Genomic DNA, 12,550 nt, shown 5'->3' with positions numbered 1-12,550 from the left:
CTTCATCTTCCGTGATCTCACGATGAACTCCTTTGATCACAGCATGTGACAGTAGGTGGGCTCCAAGAAGATTGGGATTGTTTGGGGTGTGGTGACTGAGAGGGAACAAGGACACAGTGTAATAAAAGATTGCATTAGGAAGTTTACATAGCAGGAGGGAGTGGAAATCAGAATTTTATTATGACAGAGTATGTAAATGGCATATAATAGGATGTGTTTAGATTGGTCACGTAATATTTTAGAAAGAAAATTAGGATTTTGGGATTTAAGATTTTTGGGTTAAGCTGAGTTAAAAGAATGAAGTGAGATGGAACAGAAATTTTGAGGGTAAAATCCATAGTTTCGGTAATCTGATGTCTATATGACTGTTTTTTGTGTTCTAGGATATACGAGTGCTGTGCTGAATGGTTCCTTTGAAGACGTGGTTCGTGGGGGTGTTGGTTGGTCTGGTGGTTTGGATTTGTTGTGGTGTGACATCTCATCCAGATGCGGTGTAGATGTTATTGGTAAAGGTGTGGCAGCTGGCTGTTAAGCTGATGTGGCTATGACTGTTACATAAAATACTGGTGCGGCTGTGACTGTTAGGTGGAATAATGGTGGTGATAATGGCACTAGGAAAGTCAGTAGCTGAAAAATGAAAGTGATGCGGTTGAAAACGTGAGAGGAAAAATTGTGGGACTGTCGTGATAGTGTAGTAGCTGGGAAAGATAGGAAATACAAGGTGGAGGGAGGGGTATAATGAGTATGTAAAGAAGATATACGTAATCGTAGGAATGAAATACAGACATGTATACAGGGTGGTCCATTGATCTTGACCGGGCCAAATATCTCACGAAATAAGCGTCAAACGAAAAAACTACAAAGAACGAAACTTGTCTAACTGGAAGGCGGAAACCAGATGGCGCTATGGTTGGCCCGCTAGATGGCGCTGTCATAGGTCAAACGGATATCAACTGCGTTTTTTAAAATAGGAATCCCCAATTTTATTACATGTCCGTTCAGTACGTAAAGAAATATGAATGTTTTAGTTGGACCACTTTTTTCGCTTTGTGGTAGATGGCGCTGTAAGAGTCACAAACATACGGCTCACAATTTTAGACGAACAGTTGGTAACAGGTAGGTTTTTTAAATTAAAACACAGAACGTAGGTACGTTTGAACATTTTATTTCGGTTGTTCCAATGTGATACATGTACCTTTGTGAACTTATCATTTCTGAGAACGCATGCTGTCACAGTGTGATTACCTCTAAATACCGCATTAATGCAATAAATGCTCAAAATGATGTCCGTCAACCTCAATGCATTTGGCAATGTGTAACGACATTCCTCTCAACAGCGAGTAGTTCGCCTTCCGTAATGTTCGCACATGCATTGACAATGCGCTGACGCATGTTGTCAAGCGTTGTCGGTGGATCAATCCTTCAACTTTCCCCACAGAAAGAAATCCGGGGGCGTCAGATCCGGTGAACGTGCGGGCCAAGGTATGGTGCTTCGACGACCAATCCACCTGTGATCAAATATGCTATTCAATACCGTTTCAACCGCACGCGAGCTATGTGCCGGACATACATCATGTTGGAAGTACATCGCCATCCTGTCATGCACTGAAACATCTTGTAGTAACATCCGTAGAACATTACGTACGAAATCAGCATACATTGCACCATTTAGATTGCCATCGATAAAATGGGGGCCAATTATCCTTCCCCCCATAATGCCGCACCATACATTAACCCGCCAAGGTCGCTGATGTTCCATTTGTCGCAGCCATCGTGGATTTTCCGTTGCCCAATAGTGTATATTATGCCGGTTTACGTTACCGCTGTTGGTGAATGACGTTTCGTCGCTAAATAGAATGCGTTCAAAAAATCTGTCATCGTCCGGTAATTTCTCTTGAGACCAGTGGCAGAACTGTACACGACGTTCCAAGTCGTCGCCATGCAATTCCTGGTGCATAGAAAAATGGTACGGGTGCAATCGATGTTGATGTAGCATTCTCAACACCGACGTTTTTGAGATTCCCGATTCTCGCGCAATTTGTCTGTTACTGATGTGCGGATTAGCAGCGACAGCAGCTAAAACACCTACTTGGGCATCATCATTTGTTGCAGGTCGTGGTTGACGTTTCACATGTGGCTGAACACTTTCTGTTTACTTAAATATCGTAACTATCCGGCGAACGGTCCGGACACTTGGATGATGTCGTCCAGGATACCGAGCAGCATACATAGCAAAAAATGGCTCTGAGCGCTATGGGACTTAACATCTGAGGTCATCAGTCCCCTAGAACTTAGAACTACTTAAACCTAACTAACCTAAGGACGTCACACACATCCATGCCCGAGGCAGGATTCGAACCTGCGACCGTAGCGGTCGCGCTGTTCCAGACTGAAGCGCCTAGAACCGCTCGGCCACACCAGCCGGCAGCAAACATAGCACACGCCCGTTGGGCATCTTGATCACATCAACACGATATCGACCTTTCCCGCAGTTGGGAAACAGTCCATTTTAACACGAGTAATGTATCACAAAGAAATACAGTCCGCACTGGAGGAATGTTACGTGACACCACATACTTATACGTTTGTGACTATTACAGCGCCATCAGTCACAAAGCGAAAAACGTGGCCCAACTAAAACACTGACATTTTTTTACGTACTATACGAATGTGTAATAAAAATGGGGGTTCCTATTTTAAAAAACGCAGTTGATATCCGTTTGACCTATGGGAGCGTCATCTAGTGGGCCAACCGTAGCGCCATCTGGTTTCTCCCATCATGCTAGACGAATTTAGTTCTTTGTAGTTTTTTCGTTTGATGCTTATTTCGTGATGTATTTGGCCCGGTCACTATCAGTGGACCACCCTGTATATAGCAGTTGATGTTATGGTGGTAGAATATTCTTTGGAAACAAGCAGTGAGTTTTAGGAAAAGATACTGGTTTGTGTCTTAGTAGTAGCAGGAAGATGCGAAGGAAACAAGTGGTGAGCAGTAGGGGAAGATAGTAGACTGTATGACATGGGTGATAGTAGTCGCATGGTACCCAAGTTAAAGAGAAGGTGGAAGATGTACCATAGGCGGCGGCTACTAAGATGACAGATGATGATAGCGACAATATAGAAAAGGAGAGGCGATGACTGTGAGCACGTGACACGGAAGACAGGCGATGACGTGCGAGAAGTTCCGGCGGTGACTCCAGTGACGCACAGACGGCGAGGAAGTTTTGCTCAAACGTGGAAATAACACTGAGAGTAGCCCATGCTAGTCACTCATTGCTGAAAAAAAGAAACTGAAAAATCAGACGCCTTCACAGAAGGACAGACAAACTGCAGATTGCAAGAACGACTGATCCTGAATTGAACAGATCCTACATCCTCATATATTCCACAAGTCACTGGACAGCGCTTGGTGGTGGGTGCATCGTACCGATATTGTCGATTTTATTTCCTATTCCATTCGCGTATTGAGCGAGGGAGAACTGTAAGGATGGGGTGGTGCAGTGGCAGGCAGGAATAGAAAAGGTATCAAGAAAACAACAAAAGGATATCCACAACTGCCTCGGGCATGGATGTGTGAGATGTCCTTAGGTTAGTTAGGTTTAAGTAGTTCTAAGTTCTAGGGGACTGATGACATAAGATGTTAAGTCCCATACTGCTCAGAGCCATTTGAACCATTTTTTTATGCCCACAAGGCTCAATATGTTTGCCAAGTTTCTTGAGCATTGCCGCAGAACCGCTCCTAAACGATGTGCACGAAGATGGTAGGATGACGGGCACAGTAGTCTATGCTGACAACTGGCTAGTAGTAATAACTGCAAACTCCACAACGCTACTCGAAAGCAACGCTAAACACTCCATATAAAAATAAGTGACTGATGCAGCCACAACAAGCTCACAATTGCGGCAAACAATATAGTATATTTACTGATCAAAGGGGCCTTGCAGAGAAATCCCACCATTAAGCTGAACAACACTAGCAAACAGAGGAAAATAATAACAAGACACCTACGGATACACCTTGACGAACGACTGACATTCAGCGAGCACATAAGACTTACAACTGAAAAAACAACAAGACTAACCCACAAACTCGCCACACTAAACTCAATTCACTACAGTCTACCACTGCAGACACTGCCAATGTATCATACAGTCCTCTTTGGATCTATAATGTTCTTCCCAGCAAGTGCTTGGGCACACCGACAGTCACTGACGACCCAAAAAACGTTGTGAGGCGTGTACAAAGATGTGTATTGCTCAGAATGGCAGGGACGTTTGGCACGTTCATGGAAGCCCTATTTGTTTTACTTGCAACATACAATAATGACATAACCACTGCACACAGAGCAGTAACATACTGGCTCAGAAGGGAAAAACTGGGTAAGGTATATGGGATAACAGGCGAGCATATCACAGAAAAACGCCAATTATATCTATGGAACGTTGAGACACGGCAAAAAGAATGCGAAACATTTGAGAAGGCCCGTCGGATTTTCTCCTTCTTCCAGAACATCCGGGAACGGCTGAGGCTTAGACACTTTGACCCAAGTCGAGGTATGGTATACTTGCTGACGGGCCTCACACACTTGCACCACTTTGCCCTTAGCCAAAGTTATATGTGTCAATGTGGGCAACATGGATCCCCCGAACACATAACACTAAAATGTGACACACTTACATACGTAAAGTCAACTTTAGAAATCGAAGACATAGGGCAAGCTTTAAGAGAGATAACTGGAGCATGCTTAACCGCATCACTGATGAAATACCGAGAGCGCTACACAAGACTAACAAGCAGCAACGACCATATACAAATCACGACCTGAAACACACCCTAGACCACAACATGGTGGGACTACAGAGATTCAAACACTGGTGTGGAAAAAGATGAATTTATAGACAAAGATAATGCTTTGAACACTCCAATATCACCAGATACATATACGACATAGTAGCAGATCACACAACTCAAACAATATTGCAAGTAACACAAACATGGAATTTAGAAATAAATTAGTAATAGAAATAAAACAAGGAATTTTCCTGTCTGTACACGTAAAACAAGTAATTATTTAGTTCTCTGGATGATTATTTTCGAACATGTAAATGTGTAACACGTGAAATGTGTAAGACACAAACTGTAAAACATAAACGAACATATGCAGTATAGTAAGACGTAAATACACAAACATAAGCGGACAACATACATAAAAAGCACCCTTCGGGGAGACGAGGCTCGAGATCACCTTCCGAAACTTCTCTCCCGCTTACGGCGCGGTTCAGCGGAAGAAGGCAGAGTTAATACCACAGCATACATGCATACATACATAGATATAGTAGTACCTATAGTAGAACAAAATATGCTAGTTCTGGTGTGACAGGCTCAAATGTTTACCGAAGCCATCCCACTTGAAATAGCTAGGTAAAGGAATCTCTTTTGCTATCTAAACCTTTCGTGTAGTGTATTGTTTTCTTCTTAAGAATGTAGTAATGTTTTCCAATTGCACTTTATGTATCTTGTGATTTTTCTTGCTTTGTTTCTTCTTTTTTAATTAAGAATTTAATTATATAAAAATAAGATAAGTACCAAAATTCTGAAAATTGTCCAGTTTGCTCCAGCAAACGACCCACTATAGTCACCAAGGTGGTGGGTCGCTCTATAATGTTAATGAACAAATTGCTTAATTAAATAAATAAACTCTCTGGTGTGAAAGTTGTCATCGTTGACAGCTGGAGCAACACTAGCGCTCCAAGCAGTGAGAAAGCAGTCTGCCACATGTATCGTAAGGATAACGTTTATGTTTAATTATTTTTCTACTTAATTGGCGAAATAATTGTTATGTTTTTGCGTTCCATACATTAGTATATTACCGAGAGACTTGAAGTATTGTAACGTTAATGTAAAAACAGTTGAATCTCACTGATTTACTGACACAGGCTACAACTTATTCATGAAGAAATACTTTTGAATACAACTACGTATTGCCTCGCTGGCAGTAGGAAGATGCATGAGAAGCACATATTTCAGTACATTAGGTTACCTTCCATTCAGAAGGCTGTTGCACTAAGCGACTGTTGTTTTGACTTGTAAATAAAAGATTTCAGCTATCAGTCGTCCTTCTTTAAATTTTATTGGCAGATCTAGATTTCAGCTAGAAACTAGCCATTCTCAATGCACTATCACTTTTGTTCAGCGCAGCTGTGGATGAAGCCCGACCAACAGGTATTACATGCATTGATCAAAAATGATAGTGCATTGAAATGGCTAGTTTCTAGCTGAAATCTAGATCTTCCAATAAAATTTTAAAAAAGGACGACTGATAGCTGAAATCTATTATTTACAAGACATATTTCAGTTGTTGTCGGTTCTTGAGATGATAGACACTTTCCTTGGCACGTAAAAATGATTTTTAGAGTCTACACTTTACTCGACTTTTTAATACAGGGATATTTTTGTAAATGTAATTACTTTTGCTTCAAAACTAAGATGTTGAAGATTCTTTCCGTTTGTGGCTAAGATGTAACAATAATTGTGGAAGTGATTACCTCTGTGCTGGGGAACAGTTTTCATGCTTTTGCCGTTTTATCACCACGTCTGCATGGGTTACCCTTAAGCTACAGTAGTGGTGACTTATGCGTTACGTTAAATAATGTAACTTTTGCATTCCATACGGGTTTCCTATGTTCCACGTCCATTTTTTCGGTTTGGTGTGTAGCGAAGATAACTTCACATAGTTGAGTAGCTATACGACGTCTTTCAGCAGAAGATCAAGTCTTCTGGTGTTCACTAGCAATTTTTCGTTATTAACGGAAAATTTTATTCTTCATTAAATATCTGAACATTACAAGGGAGTCGTAAATAAATTGTCCTGTAATGTATTGTTTCATATCCCATAGGGTACTTAGGAAACCAAAGGAAGACATTTTTTAGCTATTGCCGATTTTTATGGCACTACATACTTTTCATCTTATAAAAACTATGTTACAAATCAGTATAAGCGGTGCTATTCCCACCCATCCGATATCATATTTAGAACTGTCACTTGCTGGCCCCGTGGGGCGCTGTTATTCGAGTGGGTAACAAAAGAGACACGGAGTGTCACGGATGTTATGTTACACTGTGGCTGTACCCGTGACACGTTGTGTTCGAATATAATGACTTTTCTGGAGACTAGAAATCTACTATGTAGGAATCAGCATGGGTTTCGAAAAAGACGGTCGTGTGAAACCCAGCTCGCGCTATTCGTCTACGAGACTCAGAGGGCCATAGACACGGGTTCACAGGCAGATGCCGTGTTTCTTGGCTTCCGCGAGGCGTTCGATACAGTTCCCCACAGTCGTTTAATGAACAAAGTAAGAGCATATGGACTATCAGACTAATTGTGTGAGTGGATTGAAGAGTTCCTAGATAACAGAACGCAGCATGTCATTCTCAATGGAGAGAAGTCATCTGAAGGAAGAGTGATTTCAGGTGTGCCGCAGGGGAGTGCCATAGGACCGTTGCTATTCACAATAGACATAAATGATCTGGTGGATGACATCGGAAGTTCACTGAGGCTTTTTGCAGATGATGCTGTGGTGTATCGAGAGGTTGTAACAATGGAAAATTGTACTGAAATGCAGGAGGATCTGCAGCGAATTGACGCATGGTGCAGGGATTGGCAATTGAATCTCAATGTAGACAAGTGTAATGTGCTGAGAATACATAGAAAGATAGATCCCTTAACATTTAGCTACAAAATAGCAGGTCAGCAACTGGAAGCAGTTAATTCCATAAATTATCTGGGAGTACGCATTAGGAGTGATTTAAAATGGAATGATCATATAAAGTTGATCGTCGGTAAAGCAGATGCCAGACTGAGATTCATTGGAATAATCCTAAGGAAATGCAATCCGAAAACAATGGAAGTAGGTTACAGTACGCTTGTTCGCCCACTGCTTGAATATTGCTCAGCAGTGTGGGATCCGTACCAGATAGGGTTGATAGAAGAGATAGAGAAGATCCAACGGAGAGCAGCGCGCTTCGTTACAGGATCATTTAGTAATTGCGAAAGCGTTACGGAGATGATAGATAAACTCCAGTGGAAGACTCTGCAGGAGAGACGCTCAGTAGCTCGGTACGGGCTTTTGTTAAAGTTTCGAGAACGTATCTTCACCGAAGAGTCAAGCAGTATATTGCTCCCTCCTACGTATATCTCGCCAAGAGACCATGAGGATAAAATCAGAGAGATTAGAGCCCACACAAAAACATACCGACAATCCTTCTTTCCACGAACAATGCGAGACTGGAATAGAAGGGAGAATCGATAGAGGTACTCAGGGTACCCTCCGCCACACACTGACAGGTGGCTTGCGGAGTATGGATGTAGATGTGGATGTAGATCAGTTATGTAACATCTGTAACTATTGACTTCTTTGACTTAAAGATGAATATAAATATTTTTCTCAATTTTATGAGATTTCTGTTAACTGGAATTTTTCTGTAAATGTCATTTTCAAATCTGTACAATTACGTAATTTATGCGCCAACTGCTAATTAATGTAGCTGGTTCGTGCATAGCGACTGTAGTGTCGTATGTAGTTGGAAAAGATGGAGGGAAGCTCAGTGACGCTAAAGTTTCTGGAGAAGTGGACTTAAATGCCTAAGATGGAATTGGTTACCAGCAGCAGCATCATGGGATTTAATGGTTTGCTCTAAAAGTTATACTTGACGTCAAGAAGTAGCTATGAACAGCACTTTACATTAAGAGCCATGTTCGTATCATAATGCATTTGCTTCACTGCCACAAAAGATTTTCTGTACGTCAACCCTCAGGCAAGACAGTGTTTTAGTTTTGTACTTTTACACATGAAGCAGTATATTTTGCGTAAGTTTTCATAATATAACTGTTGAAGTGTAACAGTGAGTAACACACATTGCTTTTTCCTAAGGCACTTAACTTGTTAGGCTCCTATTCCGATTTCATGAATAGTCCGAGCTTCAAACCACAGTGAAAGTGTTAAAATGAGTAGTCTAAATAAGTTAAAGAAGTATTAAATTCTTCGAAACAATTGTTCTGGCTTTGAAAGTAACATATTTTTCAAATTGCTCCACTTGGTAGTTACGGATTACAAGTTCTCTTAACAGCAACAGACTATTTTATTTATAGTTCTACATAAAGACGTATTTTTAAAGTAGTTCACAGAATATAAAAGTTTTGAACAAAACTAGTGATTTTAGAATAGGTCACTAAATATTACAGATTGTAGAACTACACAAACTGTACACGCGTAAAAGGTTTGTACTTAATGATACGGTATCTGTGGCTCTGTATATTACCGGTGCTCTTGAACGTGTTGATAATAGAGAAAGTTGTAAGACAGAACAGTTTAAGTGTCCCCCATGCTTTAGTCAATGTATCATTAAGTGTCCAAAAAATGATTCAAATGGCTTTGAGCACTATGGGACTCAACATCTTAGGTCATACGTCCCCTAGAACTTAGAACTACTTAAACCTAACTAACCTAAGGAGATAACACACACCCATGCCCGAGGCGGGATTCGAACCTGCGACCGTAGCGGTCACGCCGGGCATTAAGTGTTTATGTATTTCTTCTTGAGATTTATGTGCTGTTATAAGTTTAATCCAAATGACCTGATATAAGCAAGAACAGATTCAGGGTCACCATGTGCACACCATGGTCTGTGCAATGTAAAAGGTCATCAGTAGGCAATGAATATAACTGCTGTTCGTGTTATTTAAGGTAATGGTTTGGTAACCACGTCAAAAGAACTGGTTTCGGTGCCACCCACGAGTTTTTAATGATTAGTGCTTTCCCAAATCAAGAGGTATAGTGCAGTTATTGCTTTCATTACACGGTACAATAACTAAAGTTAGTGCGAAGTAGTTTGTTGTCATATTATTATCAGGCAGAGACGAAGTAAAGATTGTTTCTACATTGCTGTTGTGTTCGTATCTGACTACATGTTGTTTCGTTTATTGAAACGAAACTTAATTCAGCAGTTACTTTACATCAGGCAATACGAATGTAAATTTTGTTGAAATAACTGTTGTCCAATCTGGGTTGGCGACCCTTTTTAGTTTGCATTACTACATATTTGTGCTTTTCGGCTACAGACCGTTGGTTCGATTCCCGCTAGAATTACTTTTCGTCCTTTCAGTTCAGTGACAAAACAACGTCTGATTACCTTCCCACTAGCACATGATCATGATCATGCAAAATCCTGCCGAAGAGGTAACGTTTTAGAACGAACAGTGTTATACACATTTTCCCCATGCCGGACCACAGTGCAACTCAGTGTTATACCAAGTCATTAATGTGGCAGAAGTGAATCATCGATTCTGTTAAATAGACGATCACGAACCGATATTAATAATACCCTCTTTGGTGTTGTAGGTAAAGGGTATGAAAAAGATTACAGAAGAATCAGTGTCTCTCCAAACACGATATGATTCAAGCAAGTTTCTACTGAAATCTCGTCAGTCTGTCTGGAGAATCACAATGAGACTTTTAGCTAGTGCTTTCAACTCCGGGGTTGCTTGGAAATCAGAATGTGTACAGCGCCACCCTTTATACACTCCTGGAAATTGAAATAAGAACACCGTGAATTCATTGTCCCAGGAAGGGGAAACTTTATTGACACATTCCTGGGGTCAGATACATCACATGATCACACTGACAGAACCACAGGCACATAGACACAGGCAACAGAGCATGCACAATGTCGGCATTAGTACAGTGTATATCCACCTTTCGCAGCAATGCAGGCTGCTATTCTCCCATGGAGACGATCGTAGAGATGCTGGATGTAGTCCTGTGGAACGGCTTGCCATGCCATTTCCACCTGGCGCCTCAGTTGGACCAGCGTTCGTGCTGGACGTGCAGACCGCGTGAGACGACGCTTCATCCAGTCCCAAACATGCTCAATGGGGGACAGATCCGGAGATCTTGCTGGCCAGGGTAGTTGACTTACACCTTCTAGAGCACGTTGGGTGGCACAGGATACATGCGGACGTGCATTGTCCTGTTCGAACAGCAAGTTCCCTTGCCGGTCTAGGAATGGTAGAACGATGGGTTCGATGACGGTTTGGATGTACCGTGCACTATTCAGTGTCCCCTCGACGATCACCAGAGGTGTACGGCCAGTGTAGGAGATCGCTCCCCACACCATGATGCCAGGTGTTGGCCCTGTGTGCCTCGGTCGTATGCAGTCCTGATTGTGGCGCTCACCTGCACGGCGCCAAATACGCATACGACCATCATTGGCACCAAGGCAGAAGCGACTCTCATCGCTGAAGACGACACGTCTTCATTCGTCCCTCCATTCACGCCTGTCGCGACACCACTGGAGGCGGGCTGCACGATGCTGGGGCGTGAGCGGAAGACGGCCTAACGGTGTGCGGGACCGTAGCCCAGCTTCATGGAGACAGTTGCGAATGGTCCTCGCCGATACCCCAGGAGCAACAGTGTCCCTAATTTGCTGGGAAGTGGCGGTGCGGTCCCCTACGGCACTGCGTAGGATCCTACGGTCTTGGCGTGCAATTGTGCGTCGCTGCGGTCCGGTCCCAGGTCGACGGGCACGTGCACCTTCCGCCGACCACTGGTGACAACATCCATGTACTGTGGAGACCTCACGCCCCACGTGTAGAGCAATTCGGCGGTACATCCACCCGGCCTCCCGCATGCCCACTATACGCCCTCGCTCAAAGTCCGTCAACTGCACATACGGTTCACGTCCACGCTGTCGCGGCATGCTACCAGTGTTAAAGAGTGCGATGGAGCTCCGTATGCCACGGCAAACTGGCTGACACTGACGGCGGCGGTGCACAAATGCTGCGCAGCTAGCGCCATTCGACGGCCAACACCGCGGTTCCTGGTGTGTCCGCTGTGCTGTGCGTGTGATCATTGCTTGTACAGCCCTCTCGAAGTGTCCGGAGCAAGTATGGTGGGTCTGACACACCGGTGTCAATGTGTTCTTTTTTCCATTTCCAGGAGTGTATATCACTAACTCGTGCTAGATATACTGTATGAACAGGCTCTAACAGCACTACAATACATAGGTGAAAAGCAACGTCGTACAATATAGCTTACTCTCGTAATACTACAATAAGTTTTACTGACAAAACCTCGCTTACGCTCAGTCTGTGTTACTTGAAATAATCGTCTGCACTAACACAACGACGTCACTTATGATTTGATATTCAGCTTGTCACGCTATAAATCACACTATGCACCATAGGATGACCACAATAATACTTTTCATGGTATAATGGGGTCAGTGATAGGTATCTGAATATTAGTTACAACAGCGAATCTGACTATGGCGGTTCACTAGGTTCGAAAGATAAACTAGCAGCAAAGCTAGTATCAGTCACCAGAAAAATACTAAATGCATGATTCTACGTGGAGTAGGAATGATATGTTTACTTTACCAATAACAGCAATCTATAGCGAAGCTTACTCTGTGTACTCAGTCTGACAACACAATCTACATCTACATCTACATCCATACTCCGCAAGCCACCTGACGGTGTGTGGCGGAGGGTAC

Source organism: Schistocerca gregaria, chromosome 5 (assembly GCF_023897955.1).
Source record: "Schistocerca gregaria isolate iqSchGreg1 chromosome 5, iqSchGreg1.2, whole genome shotgun sequence".
NCBI classification, from domain to species: Eukaryota; Metazoa; Arthropoda; class Insecta; order Orthoptera; family Acrididae; genus Schistocerca; species Schistocerca gregaria.
This window is presented reverse-complemented; position numbering follows the sequence as displayed.